The sequence below is a fragment of the Bos javanicus genome, chromosome X (genome assembly GCF_032452875.1).
Source record: "Bos javanicus breed banteng chromosome X, ARS-OSU_banteng_1.0, whole genome shotgun sequence".
NCBI lineage: Eukaryota > Metazoa > Chordata > Mammalia > Artiodactyla > Bovidae > Bos > Bos javanicus.
Window position 1 is genome coordinate 81,166,500 of NC_083897.1, and position 12,315 is coordinate 81,178,814.

The 12,315-nt window shown below is 37.9% G+C and overlaps 1 protein-coding gene across 3 annotated transcripts in view; it reads right to left on the minus strand.

The window, feature by feature from the left end:
- TAF1 (TATA-box binding protein associated factor 1) overlaps positions 1-12,315 on the minus strand; it is a 113,814-nt gene that overhangs the window by 22,032 nt on the left and 79,467 nt on the right. The window lies entirely within an intron of this gene.

Here is a 12,315-nt window from a genome sequence, read left to right on the forward strand (position 1 = left end):
TATATCCAGTTATATACATATTCAGTTGTATAGATACATTCAATTATATATAACTGAATCGCTTTGCTGTACACCAGAAACTAAAACAACATTGTAAACCAACTATACTTCGATTTTTTAAAAAATTATGTCTTTGGATGAACAGAAGTTTGTCTTAACAATGTTAAATATATCAAACTTTTCTTTCATGGTTTGTGCTTCCTATGTTTTAAGAAATACTTCCTCATACCAAGGTTACAGAAATATTCTCTTATATTTTCTTGTAAAAAGTTGCAAAATTTTGCCTTGTACATCTAGGTCCTTAATCCATCCAGAATTGTTTTTTGCTTGAGGTATGAAGTAGTGATATCATTTCATTTTCTTTTTCCTATATAAATAAGCAACTGTTCCAAAGCTGTTCATCGAACAGTCCATCCTTTCCCTGCTAATCTGCAATGCCGCTTCTATCTTCTAGGCTCTCTTTTCTGTTCTATTGTCACATTGCTGATTCCTGTGTCAATTTCAAAATCTCTTAATTATTGCTTTATAATGCATTTTGATATATGAAAGTTCAGATTCACTCATCTTCTTTGTCTTTTTGGCTATTTTCAGTCTATTCCTCTTCCATACAAAGTTTAGAATTATTTTGTAAAGTTCTATGAAAAACCCTTATAGAATTTTGATGGAAATTGGAATCCATAAATCAATTTAGGACATCTTTACACATTTACAATATTGGATCTTCCTCTTCATGAATCTGGTGTCTATTTATTTAAGTCTTTAATATCTTTTAGTAAAATTTCATTATTTTCTTCATAAAGGTCTTAGAAACCTTTTATTTAAAGTTATTCCTGGGCATCTTATTATTTTTGTTATTTTAAGTGGTATATATATATATATATAAGAATTATATTTCTGTCCAATAATTATTTGAGTCAGTAAAAATCTAGTACTTCCTACTCCTACCACTCCAAATTGGCACTCTGCCAAATTCAATGGGTGCTTTTTAGTTCTTACTTGACTTCTTCTACACATTTGCTCACTGTTCTTTTGCAATCACCTTGCTGACTCCCCTACACACATTAAATATTGGATCTTTTCCCCAGAGTTCTGCCTTTGGCCCTGATCTCATTTCCATCATTTCATCTGCCATCAGTAGGCTAATGGAATGTGAGGGAATTGAAACTTTCCCTTTCCTATATCAAGATGCATTATAAAGCAATAATTAAGAGATTTTGAAATTGGCACAGGAATAGGAAAGTGTGACAAAAGAACAGAAAAGAGAGCTGCAATTCTGGATGCATTAAGGACTTAGTGTGCAAGGCAAAATTTTTCAACTTTTTACAAGAAAATATAAGAGACCATTTCTATAACCTTAGTATGGGGAAGGATTTCTTAGACAAAACATAGGAAGCACAAACCATAGAAGAAAAGTTTGATATATTTAACATTGTTAAAAGTCAAACTTCTGTTTATCAAAAGACATCATTTTTTAAAAATCGAAGTATAGTTGGTTTGCAATGTTGTTTTAGTTTCTGGTGTACAGCAAAGTGATTCAGTTATACATATAAATGAATATATATATAAAACAATACCTATATATGTATATATACATAACTGAATATATATGCATAACTGAATATATATATACTTACTCAGATCTTTTACATTATATTTTATTATAAGATTTTTAAAAATTAAAGTATATAGTTGTATTTCTTTCCAGAGTCTTTCTATACTTATTTTTTTAACAAAAAAATATGGTCATACTTAATTTTGTATACTGCTTGTCTCACTTGACATTGTAGCACAAACATTTTCCCACTGCCCCTGTCCATCTTGTGGCTGTATCTTAATTTAATTCCTTCTTGTTGAACACTCATGGTTTCCTTTTTTTTTTCACCATGCTGTGCAGCTTGTGAAATCTCAGTTCATCTCTGTTCATCAACCAGGGATTGAACCCAGGCCACAGCAGTAAAAGCCCAGAATCTTAATCACTAGGCCACCAGTTTTTAATATTAAAAATAGAATGCTCCAATTTTTAATATTAAAAATAGAATGCTTCGATGAGCATTTTTTATATAAATCTTCGTGTTCATCTCTGATTATTTCCTTAAGATAATGTTTTTAAACTGGAGTTACTCGATGCAAGGAGAAGGCAATGGCACCCCACTCCGGTACTCCTGCCTGGAGAATCCCGTGGACGGAGGAGCCTGGAAGGCTGCAGTCCATGGGGTCGCTGAGGGTCGGACACGACTGAGCGACTTTACTTTCACTTTTCACTTTCATGCATTGGAGAAGGAAATGCCAACCCACTCCAGTGTTCTTGCCTGGAGAATCCCAGGGACGGGGGAGCCTGGTGGCTGCCGTCTATGGGGTCACACACAGTTGGACACAACTGAAGTGACTTAGCAGCAGCAGCAGCACTCAGTAAAAAGGGATGAAAATTCTTAAGGCTCATGGTGCAGTGTCAAATAGCTTTCAGCCAAATTGAACTAAGTTATACTCCCACACACAGTGTGTCAGGGCCTGCTTTATCATATCTTCATTATAACATTTTCTTTAAAGCAGTATTGTGTTCAAAAACATGGGTTTCAGAAACAGATAGTCCTGTATCCAAATCCTGGCTCTACCATTTATAAATATGTGACTTCAAAAGGTCACCTAATTATTCTGATCTTCAGTTTTCTCATCTGTAAAAATGAGTTTACTATCACCAACCCTGAGGGTTATTGTGAGGATTAAAGAAGTTAATGTATTAGGTTGAAACATATTAAATCACCAACATTCAATCCTTTTGACCTACAAAAATGTTTTTCCCATAGTTCAGTCTAATACATAAAATATGCTATCTGGCATATTATGTGATCAATAAATGATAGTTATTGAAATTATTATTACGGAAATAGGATAACAAAAATGAATGGCATCCTTACTAAGCGTTGCCCACCCCCCTACCTCCCTACCCTCCCACCCTCCCACTCCCCACACCCCAGCCTTAGAAGAAATAAGCAGAGATAAACTCCTAAAGAAAAACTTCTGGCCTTTTTGCAAAAGCAATAGAGGCTCCAAGAACAAAAGGGAAAATGGGAAAAAGAGACTAAAACTAGAGGGAAAGAGTGGGGAGAACGCCTACCCTTTCCCAACTGGAAATATTTCTCGTCATTTACATTCAAATGTCCTTACTTTGTGAAAGATGGGAAAATACAAATTTCCTAAATTTGAAAAAGGGAAATGAGGAAACAAACTATATAAACAAGGAAGCTATAAACATAAAGAATATGTTCTGAGTCGATGTTTAGCTATTGCAAAACAGGGAGAAGGGAGAAATAGTGTAAGTCAATGTTTCTCAGGCTTGGTCTCATAATAAGAATCACGTGGGATGCTTTAAAGCTTGTTTCCAAGCCCACATCCTAGTCAAACTGAACCATACTGTGGAGGAGGGGCTGGGAAACTTGTTAAACAAGCACCCCAGGGCATTATGATAATCAGACAAGTCTAGGAAACTGCTGTACAAATACCTGTAACTTTCAAGAAGGCAATAACAAATTCATAATTAACTCCTGGGTGAAGAATAAGGAAGTGGTTGGTGGATAGTGTAGGTAATAGGTAATACTGGTAGTAATAAAATTAAGAGGAGTTGAGATGTAAGGAGTCTGGCAGAATTGCCTGTAGTTCTATAGCAATTATCTCAAATTGCAATTCTCTGCTATTCCTGAATGAATCCATTTTTCTGGTAAAATAACTGGCTGTTTTATTTTTAAGGTCAACACCTTCAGTGGACTTTCATACAAAGCAGCCTTTCCCAACTTCCCTTTTTTTTGAAAAGTAATATTCCTCTCCTTGGTTTCTGGTTTGCTATAGTTTGCATGTCCTTATTTACCATTCCTCTGCCACTCCTAAATAAACTCTTATTTCTGGTAAAAAAGAAAAAAGTAAGAAATCTATCACAGGTTCACAACTTCCTTGTTATTTCTCTCCATAGGAGGTGGAACTTAATTTCCCCTCACCTTGAGTGTGAACTAGACTTAGTAACTTGCTTCTAAGGAGCAGTATGTGGGAAAGAACTAGTAATTTTATAGTGGAGAAACCTGGCAGACAGTTCTTTAACCAAGTGATTGAGCTTTTACATCACTGATAAGTTATCTTGATATTCTGTGGACCACCTGGTATGACGTGACGAGAAATGCACGTCACTGCTGTGGCTTTCTTCCTCCACATGCATAACAGCAGGATAATGAGAAAAATATCAGACTAACCCAAATTGAAGGCCATTTTAGAAAATACTGGACCAGTACTTTTCCAAAGCATCAAGATCATAAAAGACAAGAAAAGACCAAGCAATTTTTACAGACTGAAGGAAACTAAAGAGACATAATTATTAACTGCAATGTGGTATCCTGGATTGGATCCTAGGAAAGAAAAAGAGCGTAAGTGAAAAAGCTAGTAAAATTTGAGTGGAGTCACTAGTTTGGTTAATAGAACTGTACCTATGCTAATTTCTTAGTTTTAATAAATGTACCAGAGTAAGATGTTAACATTAGAGGAAATCAGGTAAAGATATGGGGGGAACTCTCTGTACTATATTTGAAACTCTACTATTTTTCCAAAGTTATTTTAACTTAAAACTATTGAAGAAAAAATATAATTTCTTATGTGGTACATGCTCAGTCGCTCAGTCATGTCCAATTCTTTGTGACCCCATGGACTATAGCCCTCCAGGTTCTTCTGTCCATGAAATTTTCCAGGCAAAAATACTGAAGTGGGTTGCTATTTTCTTCTCCAGGGGATTATCCCCACCCAGGGATCGAACCCATGTCTCCTGTGTTACAGGCAGATTCTTTACCGCTGAGCCACCAGGGAAGCCCTTCTTATGTGGTTGGTACACATTTAATGGCTTTACTATTCTTTATATCTAATATATCCATTATATTATTTTTTTAAGTATAGTCGATTTACAATGTTGTGTTAATTTCTGCTTTACAGCCAAGTTATTCAGCTATAGAGATATATACATTCTTTTTAATATTCTTTTCCATTATGGTTTATCACAGGATACTGAATATAGTTCCCCATGCTATAAGTAGGACCTTTTTCATCCATTCTCTATATAATAGTTTGCATCTGCTAATCCCAAACTCGCAATCCATCTCTCCCCCACTCTCCATTATATTTTTATACACATGAACTATTTCATAATTTAAAAACCAATAAAGGAAAAATGTAAGGGGTCTAAAATAAGCCATCTGTGAAAGGGATATATGAAAAAAAATTTTAATAATTTTATTTGGCTGTGCTGGGTCTTCTGGATCTTTGTTGCTGTGCGGGCTTTTCTGTAGTTGCAGTGAGCAGGCGGCTACTCTAATTGCAGCATGCATGCTTCTCACTGCAGTGGCTTCTCTTGTTGCAAAGCGCAGGCTTCAGCAGTTGCCTCACTGCTCAATATCTGTGGTTCCCAGGCTCTAGAGCAACAGGCTCAGTAGTTGTGGGGCACAGGCTTAGCTGCTCCACAGCATGTGGGATCTTCCCAGATCAGGGATTTAACCTATGTCTCCTGCATTGGCAGGAGGATTTTTTTTTTTTTTTACTACCGAGCCACCAGGGAAGTCCAGCATATAAAAAATTTTTAATACTACAGATTCAATAAAGTTGATTTGGGAAAAGCACAGGATGGACTGTTTCTGTAGGTAAGAACCTTTTATTTTAGCAAATATACTGAACTCCATCTGATGAAATGAGATACTAACAGAATAAAGATAGTCTGCAAGTCATCAGATAAGACAGTCCAAGGTAGAGGCCAAAGTTATCAATACTCTCCAGCACTGTGTAGGGGGATGTTCTGGTATCAGATCCATTCCTATACAGAAGATGGGTGCATGAGGTTATCAAGCTTGATCCCAGTCACTCAGATCGGCCCATGTAACAACCAGATTTGTTACCTGATTTGTTACCAGATTTGTTACCAGATTGCTTCCTGATGTGATGCAATAGGAAGCACACACCATCACTTATGAAACATCTTGTTCCTCCCTCTCCTTCGAAAATAAAAGTCTTTTGAACTTGACTAACTAAACCTCCTGGTCTAACTGCCCAGGATATATTAACAGGATATACAGGGAATAGGAGATTGTTGGGGGTGCAATCAGCCACACTGGAAGAAAGTGAGAGTGACTGGTTTTCTAAACAAATGCCATTTTTTTTTAAAGAGGTGGAACTGTTAACGCTTAGAAACAACTTAAAAGCCATGTGAGGGTTTTCCTGGTGGCTCAGTGGTAAAGAATTTGCCTGCCAATCCAGGAGACATGGGTTCGATCCCTGATCTAGGAAGATTCCATGTGCCATGGAACAACTAAGCTTGTGCCCAGGGATGGCAACTACTGAAGCCCATGTGCCCCAGAGCCCAGGCTCCACAATAAGAGAAGCCACTGTGATGAGAAGCCCAAGCACAGCAACAAAGAGTAACCCCAACTCACGGCAGCTAGAGAAAAGCCCGTGCAGCACAGAAGACCCACAAATAAATAAATTTATATATTAAAAAAGGCATGTGAGCCAAATACAATATTTGAATACTGACTTCAACAAGCCAAATGTATACCTTTTTTTGGTGACAAATGGGGACATTGAAACACAGGTGGGTATCAGATAGTTTGGGGGGATTACTGTTATTTTTGATATATAATAAAGGTAGGGGAGTTCTTAAAGTTTTTATCCATAAGAGATGCATATTGGAGAATTTTCTGGCAAAATACAATATCTAGGATATGTTTTAAAATACTGCAGCACCCCTCCAGGGCTCCCTTGGTGGCTCAGACAGGAAGAATCTGCCTGCAATACAGGAGACCTGGGTTCAAGCCCTTGGTTGGGAAGATCCCCTGGAGAAGGAAATGGCAACACACTCCAGTATTCTTGCCTGGATAATCCCATGGACAGAGGAGACTGGTGGGCTACAGTCCATGGGGTCACAAAGAGTTGGACATGACTGAACAACTAACACAAACACACACTAAGAACCTCTCCAAGAAAAGGAGGATTAGATGAAAGAAGACTGGCAAGATGTTGATAATTGTTATACTCCTCTTTCTACTTTTAGGTATGTTAGAAAATTTCCATAGTAAAAATTTAAAGGTAAAATCCAACTTACTGCCCTGGTTCTGATTGTCTCCTCACTGAGCAATATTCTTAATACAGTACCTTCTGATGCAGACTTGTCAACTAGTAGAGAACGTACTAATTAGCAAATATGAGTACTTACCTATTTGTTAAATTTCTCATTGCTGGTTGATAAATTAATAAATGTTTACATATTAGTTGGATTTAAGGTTTAGACACAGCTTCTGATTGGTGAGGCAGAGACCATGGGCTAGAATGAATGCTACCAGTAGTCAGCTCATTGGGTAGCCAATTGGTCTTCCTTGAGTGGACATATTACCTCCCAACAGTTCTACATTCACTGTTTTACCAACATGTCTTGCTTTCCTACTTGAACTGCAACATTGGTAGATGGTGATTTAGGAATTGATGAACTGTAGAATTAGAACAAGGGAAGGTCCACCTCTCTTCTTCTACTCATCATTATTATTTATAATAATAAAATAAGAGTTAAGAGTTAACATATACGTACTCTTGCCTGGAGAATCCCATGGACAGAGGAGCCTTGTAGGCTGCAGTCCATGGGGTCGCTAAGAGTTGGACACCACTGAGCGACTTCACTTTCACTTTTCACTTTCATGCATTGGAGGAGGAAATGGCAACCCACTCCAGTGTTCTTGCCTGGAGAATCCCAGGGATGGCGGGGCCTGGTGGGCTGCCGTCTATGGGGTTGCACAGAGTCGGACATGACTGAAGCGACTTAGCAGCAGCAGCAGCAGCAGCAGACATTATTCAAAGCACTTCACAACGTATTTTTCATTTAATCTTTAGGATTATCCTTCTATCCTGCATTTACAAATGAGGAAACTAAGGCCCAGGCCCATTGCCTAAAGAGCCATATGAGTTTAACTTAAAAGCACTAGAACACGTTATCTTCATCTGAAAACAATGCTGAAGTCATCTGGTTTACTTTGTAAATCACATCCAGGAATGTCTCTCTATTATCTCGAGGCTCTGAAGAAGCATATCACAGAGACTCAGCAAGTAAATATCTCCCTGGCAAAACGCACAAGGGTAGTATATGTTGGAGAACAGAAGAGTTAATGGAAATTCAGTTATTATTTTGTAATGAGTACTGAGGGAAGGGGACAGGGCAGTATAGCCTCAATCTATCTGTATACTGAGAGACTGTCTTCTAAGTCTTGGGCACTATCTGTGGTAGGACATGACACCTAGGGAAAGTGCCAGGCTGTCCTCTTTACACAGCTTCCACTGAATCAAAAGCAGTTTAACTGCTTGAAATTTGAATAATTAAAAAAAAAAGAAATTTGAATAATTAGAGGTTTGCATGGAAAAGCTTAGAATTTGTATGTTATAAAATGAAGAGCCCTTGAAACTAGAAATTAATTGACTAAACTGGTATGTAAAATGTGTATAAACTGAGTGGATGTATTACTGTGTAACTTACTTTGAAATAATAATTTAAAAAATCATCATGCTAGGATGGAGTTAAAGGGAACAACTTCTCATTTAGTTGCAAGAAATTTCTCATCTCACCTTTTATTGTTTGCCTTTTGTATTTATTTATTTTTGTACTTTATTGTTCAGTTATACATTTTAATATGAAGGCAGTTGGATTTTAGTTTGGGTAAGTTGATCTGGTAGAGTAACCCTCAGCTTTTTTAAGAATTTATATTTTCTGGCAAATTCTGCCCAGTCTGATATTTACTGCTTACAGTTAGGAGAAGCCATACTTACTTGCTGACCTGAGAGTTAAATATGATAACTTATAGTTTGATTCTAAAGTAAAAAAAAAAATGAAATCATAAGAGAAAATGAAATGAGAAGCAGAAGTTTTAAAACCCCAAGTTTTGGGAATTCCCTGGTGGTTCAGTGGTTAGGATTCAGTGTTTTCACTGCTGCTGCCCAAGTTCAATCCCTGGTGGGAGAATTAAGATTCTGCAAGCCTCATGGCCAAAAAAAGAAAAAACAAGTGTAAATTTTTATTTTAAACTTGAATTTCTGAAACACATCCAGAAACTTAGAAGAAAAGCTAAAATAATATTTAAATTACTAAAGATAGTGGTGAATAAATTCTTATGCTTTTTTCATATTTCCAATACTTTGGCTTTATTATAGTACTTGGAGCTGTCTAGACCAGGGGTCCCCAACACTGGATCAGTAGTGGTCTGTGACCTGTTAGGAATTGGGCTGCACAGCAGGAGGTGAATGGCAGACAAGCAAGAAGAGCTTCATCTGTATTTACGGCTGCTCCCTATCGCTGACGTTACTGCCTGAGCTCCGCCTCCTGTTAGATCAATGACATTAGATTCTCATAGAAGCGTGAACCCTACAGTGAACTGTGCATGTGAGTGATCTAGGTTGCGTACTCCTTATAAGAATCATCCTGAAACCATCCCCCGACCCTGCCCTATTCCATGGACAATTTTTCTTCCATGAAACTGGTCCCTAGTGCCAAAAAGGTTGGGGACCCCTAGTCTAGAGCCATCAGGTATTTGTTTTACTTTAAATATATTTAGTGATTTGGCTGTGCTGGGTCTTAGTTACACATGTGGAATCTCAGTTTCCTGACCAGGGGTTGAATCCATGCCCCCTGCATTGGGAGCATGGAGTCTTAGCCACTGAACCACCAGGGAAGTCCCTTGTATTTTACTTTTATTTGACTGCGTCATTAAGAGTTGTTTATTTGAAATAAAGGAGAGTCAAGTACACTGAAATGTTGTTTTCTGACCCTGCCAGAAAGAGAGATGAAGTCAATACATGGTTCTGAAGCTTTCCCCTCTGTCGGTGTATATTCTTATCTAACAGTGACTCACCAAGGCACTGATTTTCAGCCAAGGGGATAATAAAACTGTAGGTGTGAGTGAAAGTAACTCTCCATGTGGGGGGAGAAGACTAACAGGGAATGGGAGTTTGAAAATGCCTCAAGCAATTCTAACAAGCCCTCCTCTCCAGAGTATTTCTACTTAGTCTGGAATATGACTAACTGGTGTTTGCAATTTCACATTAAGATCAAGATTTCACTTTAAGTAGCTAAAATAATTTAAACTGGTCTAAATGTGTGAACTACTGTCTATTCAGAAGAGATAATAACCACAGCTAATACTTACTGGGTGTGAACCATGTGCCAGGCACTGTGCTGAGCACTTCATCAGCACTATCTCATTTAACTATCACCACAACCTTAGGAAACTGAATGTTACTTAATTGCTAGTAAGCTGTGGAAGCCACACACACACACACAAAAGACTGTATTTCAAACCACTACAAACACTATTTCTAAGACACTTGGATCTGAAATGTGGGATTTTGTTGAATTTTTTTTTCTTCCTTGTAGTCCACAAAGAAATTCTACTGGAATCTGGAGTTACAGCTGGCAATTAGAAAGTTGCAGGAAGTGAAATGACACGTAAATTTCCCTTAAGAGAATGAAAATGCATTGCCCCAATTTTTCTATTGTAAATTGGCTATCCAGCCTATAACTAGCTCATGATTTGCAACTTAGATACTTTTGGAGAGTAAATTACATGAAATCTCAGACTACACCTCTTTTTAGTTTCTTAACCAGGAGTCTAAGAAGCACCTGATATTATACACAAAACTTACGCACACACTGCTATATTTAAAATAACTGACAAGAACCTATAGTACAGCGCAGTGAACTCTGCTCAATATTCTGTAATAACCTAAATGGGAAAAGAATTTGAAAAAGGATACATATATATGTATAACTGGATCACTATGTTGCACACCTGAAACTAACGCAACACTGTTAACATATTCCAATATAAAACTTTAAAAATTCTTTAAATAAAAAAACTTTATGCGTAGTCATATTTTTTGTGGAGGGAAAATTCAGTTTTTACCCTATTTTCAAAATTGTCCATACTCCAAAAACTGGGTAAGATCCATTGTTTTAACCATTGTTTGATAGAGAACAACGGAAAAAGGCTGAAAATTCCTTACTGATAAGAAATCAATTAGTTTTTTTTTTTTAATTTTTTATTTTTAAACTTTACATAATTGTAGTTTTAAGTTTACATATTGAGGCCTAGGAATTTTTGTAATGTATCAGTAATATTGGGAAAGCTTTATCAAATTATCTAAATCAGGGATTAGAGAAGGATGGGGCAGGGGGTTGGAACAAGTCTCCCTATCACTTGTTTTTTTGATTAAGTGATGTCCAACTCTTTGTGATCCCATGGACTGTAGCCTGCCAGGCTCCTCTGTCCATGGGATTTTCCAGGCAAGAATACTGGAGTGGGTTGCCATTTCCTTCTCCAGGAGATATTCCTGACCCAGGATCAAACCCATGTCTCCTGCATTGGCAGGCGGATTCTTTACCACTGAGCAACCAGGGAAGCCCACCTGGGAGGCTTTAAAAAAAAATTCTCCTTCTAGACTGGTGAGCTTCACCACTACATACCTAGGAGTTACCTCACACACCCCTCCCAAAATCTAGAACCTTTGTTTACTAATAAAAGTTTATCTTAGTTCAGTTCAGTTCAGTCGCTCAGTCGTGTCCGAATCTCTGCGACCCCACGAATCAGAGCACGCCAGGCCTCCCTGTCCATCACGAACTCCCGGAGTTCACTCAAACTCATGTCCATCAAGTCGGTGATGCCATCCAGCCATCTCATCCTCTGTTGTACCCTTCTCCTCCTGCCCCCAATCCCTCCCAGAATCAGGGTCTTTTCCAATGAGTCAACTCTTCGCATGAGGTGGCCAAAGTACTGGAGTTTCAGCTTCAGCATTAGTCCTTCCAATGAACACCCAGGACTGATCTCCTTTAGGATGGACTGGTGGGTCTCCTTGCAGTCCAAGGGACTCTCAAGAGTCTTCTTCAACACCACAGTTCAAAAGCATCAATTCTTTGGCGCTCAGCTTTCTTCACAGTCCAACTCTCACATCCATACATGACCACTGGAAAAACCACAGCCTTGACTAGACGGACCTTTGTTGGCAAAGTAATATCTCTGCTTTTCAATATGCTTTCTAGGTTGGTCGTAACTTTCCTTCCAAGGAGTAAGTGTCTTTTAATTTCATGGCTGCAATCACCATTTGCAGTGATTTTGGAGCCCCCAAAATAAAGTCTGACACTGTTTCCACTGTTTCCCCATCTATTTCCCATGAAGTGATGGGACCAGATGCCATGATCTTCGTTTTCTGAATGTTGAGCTTTAAGCCAACTTTTTCACTCTCCACTTTCACTTTCATCAAGAGGCT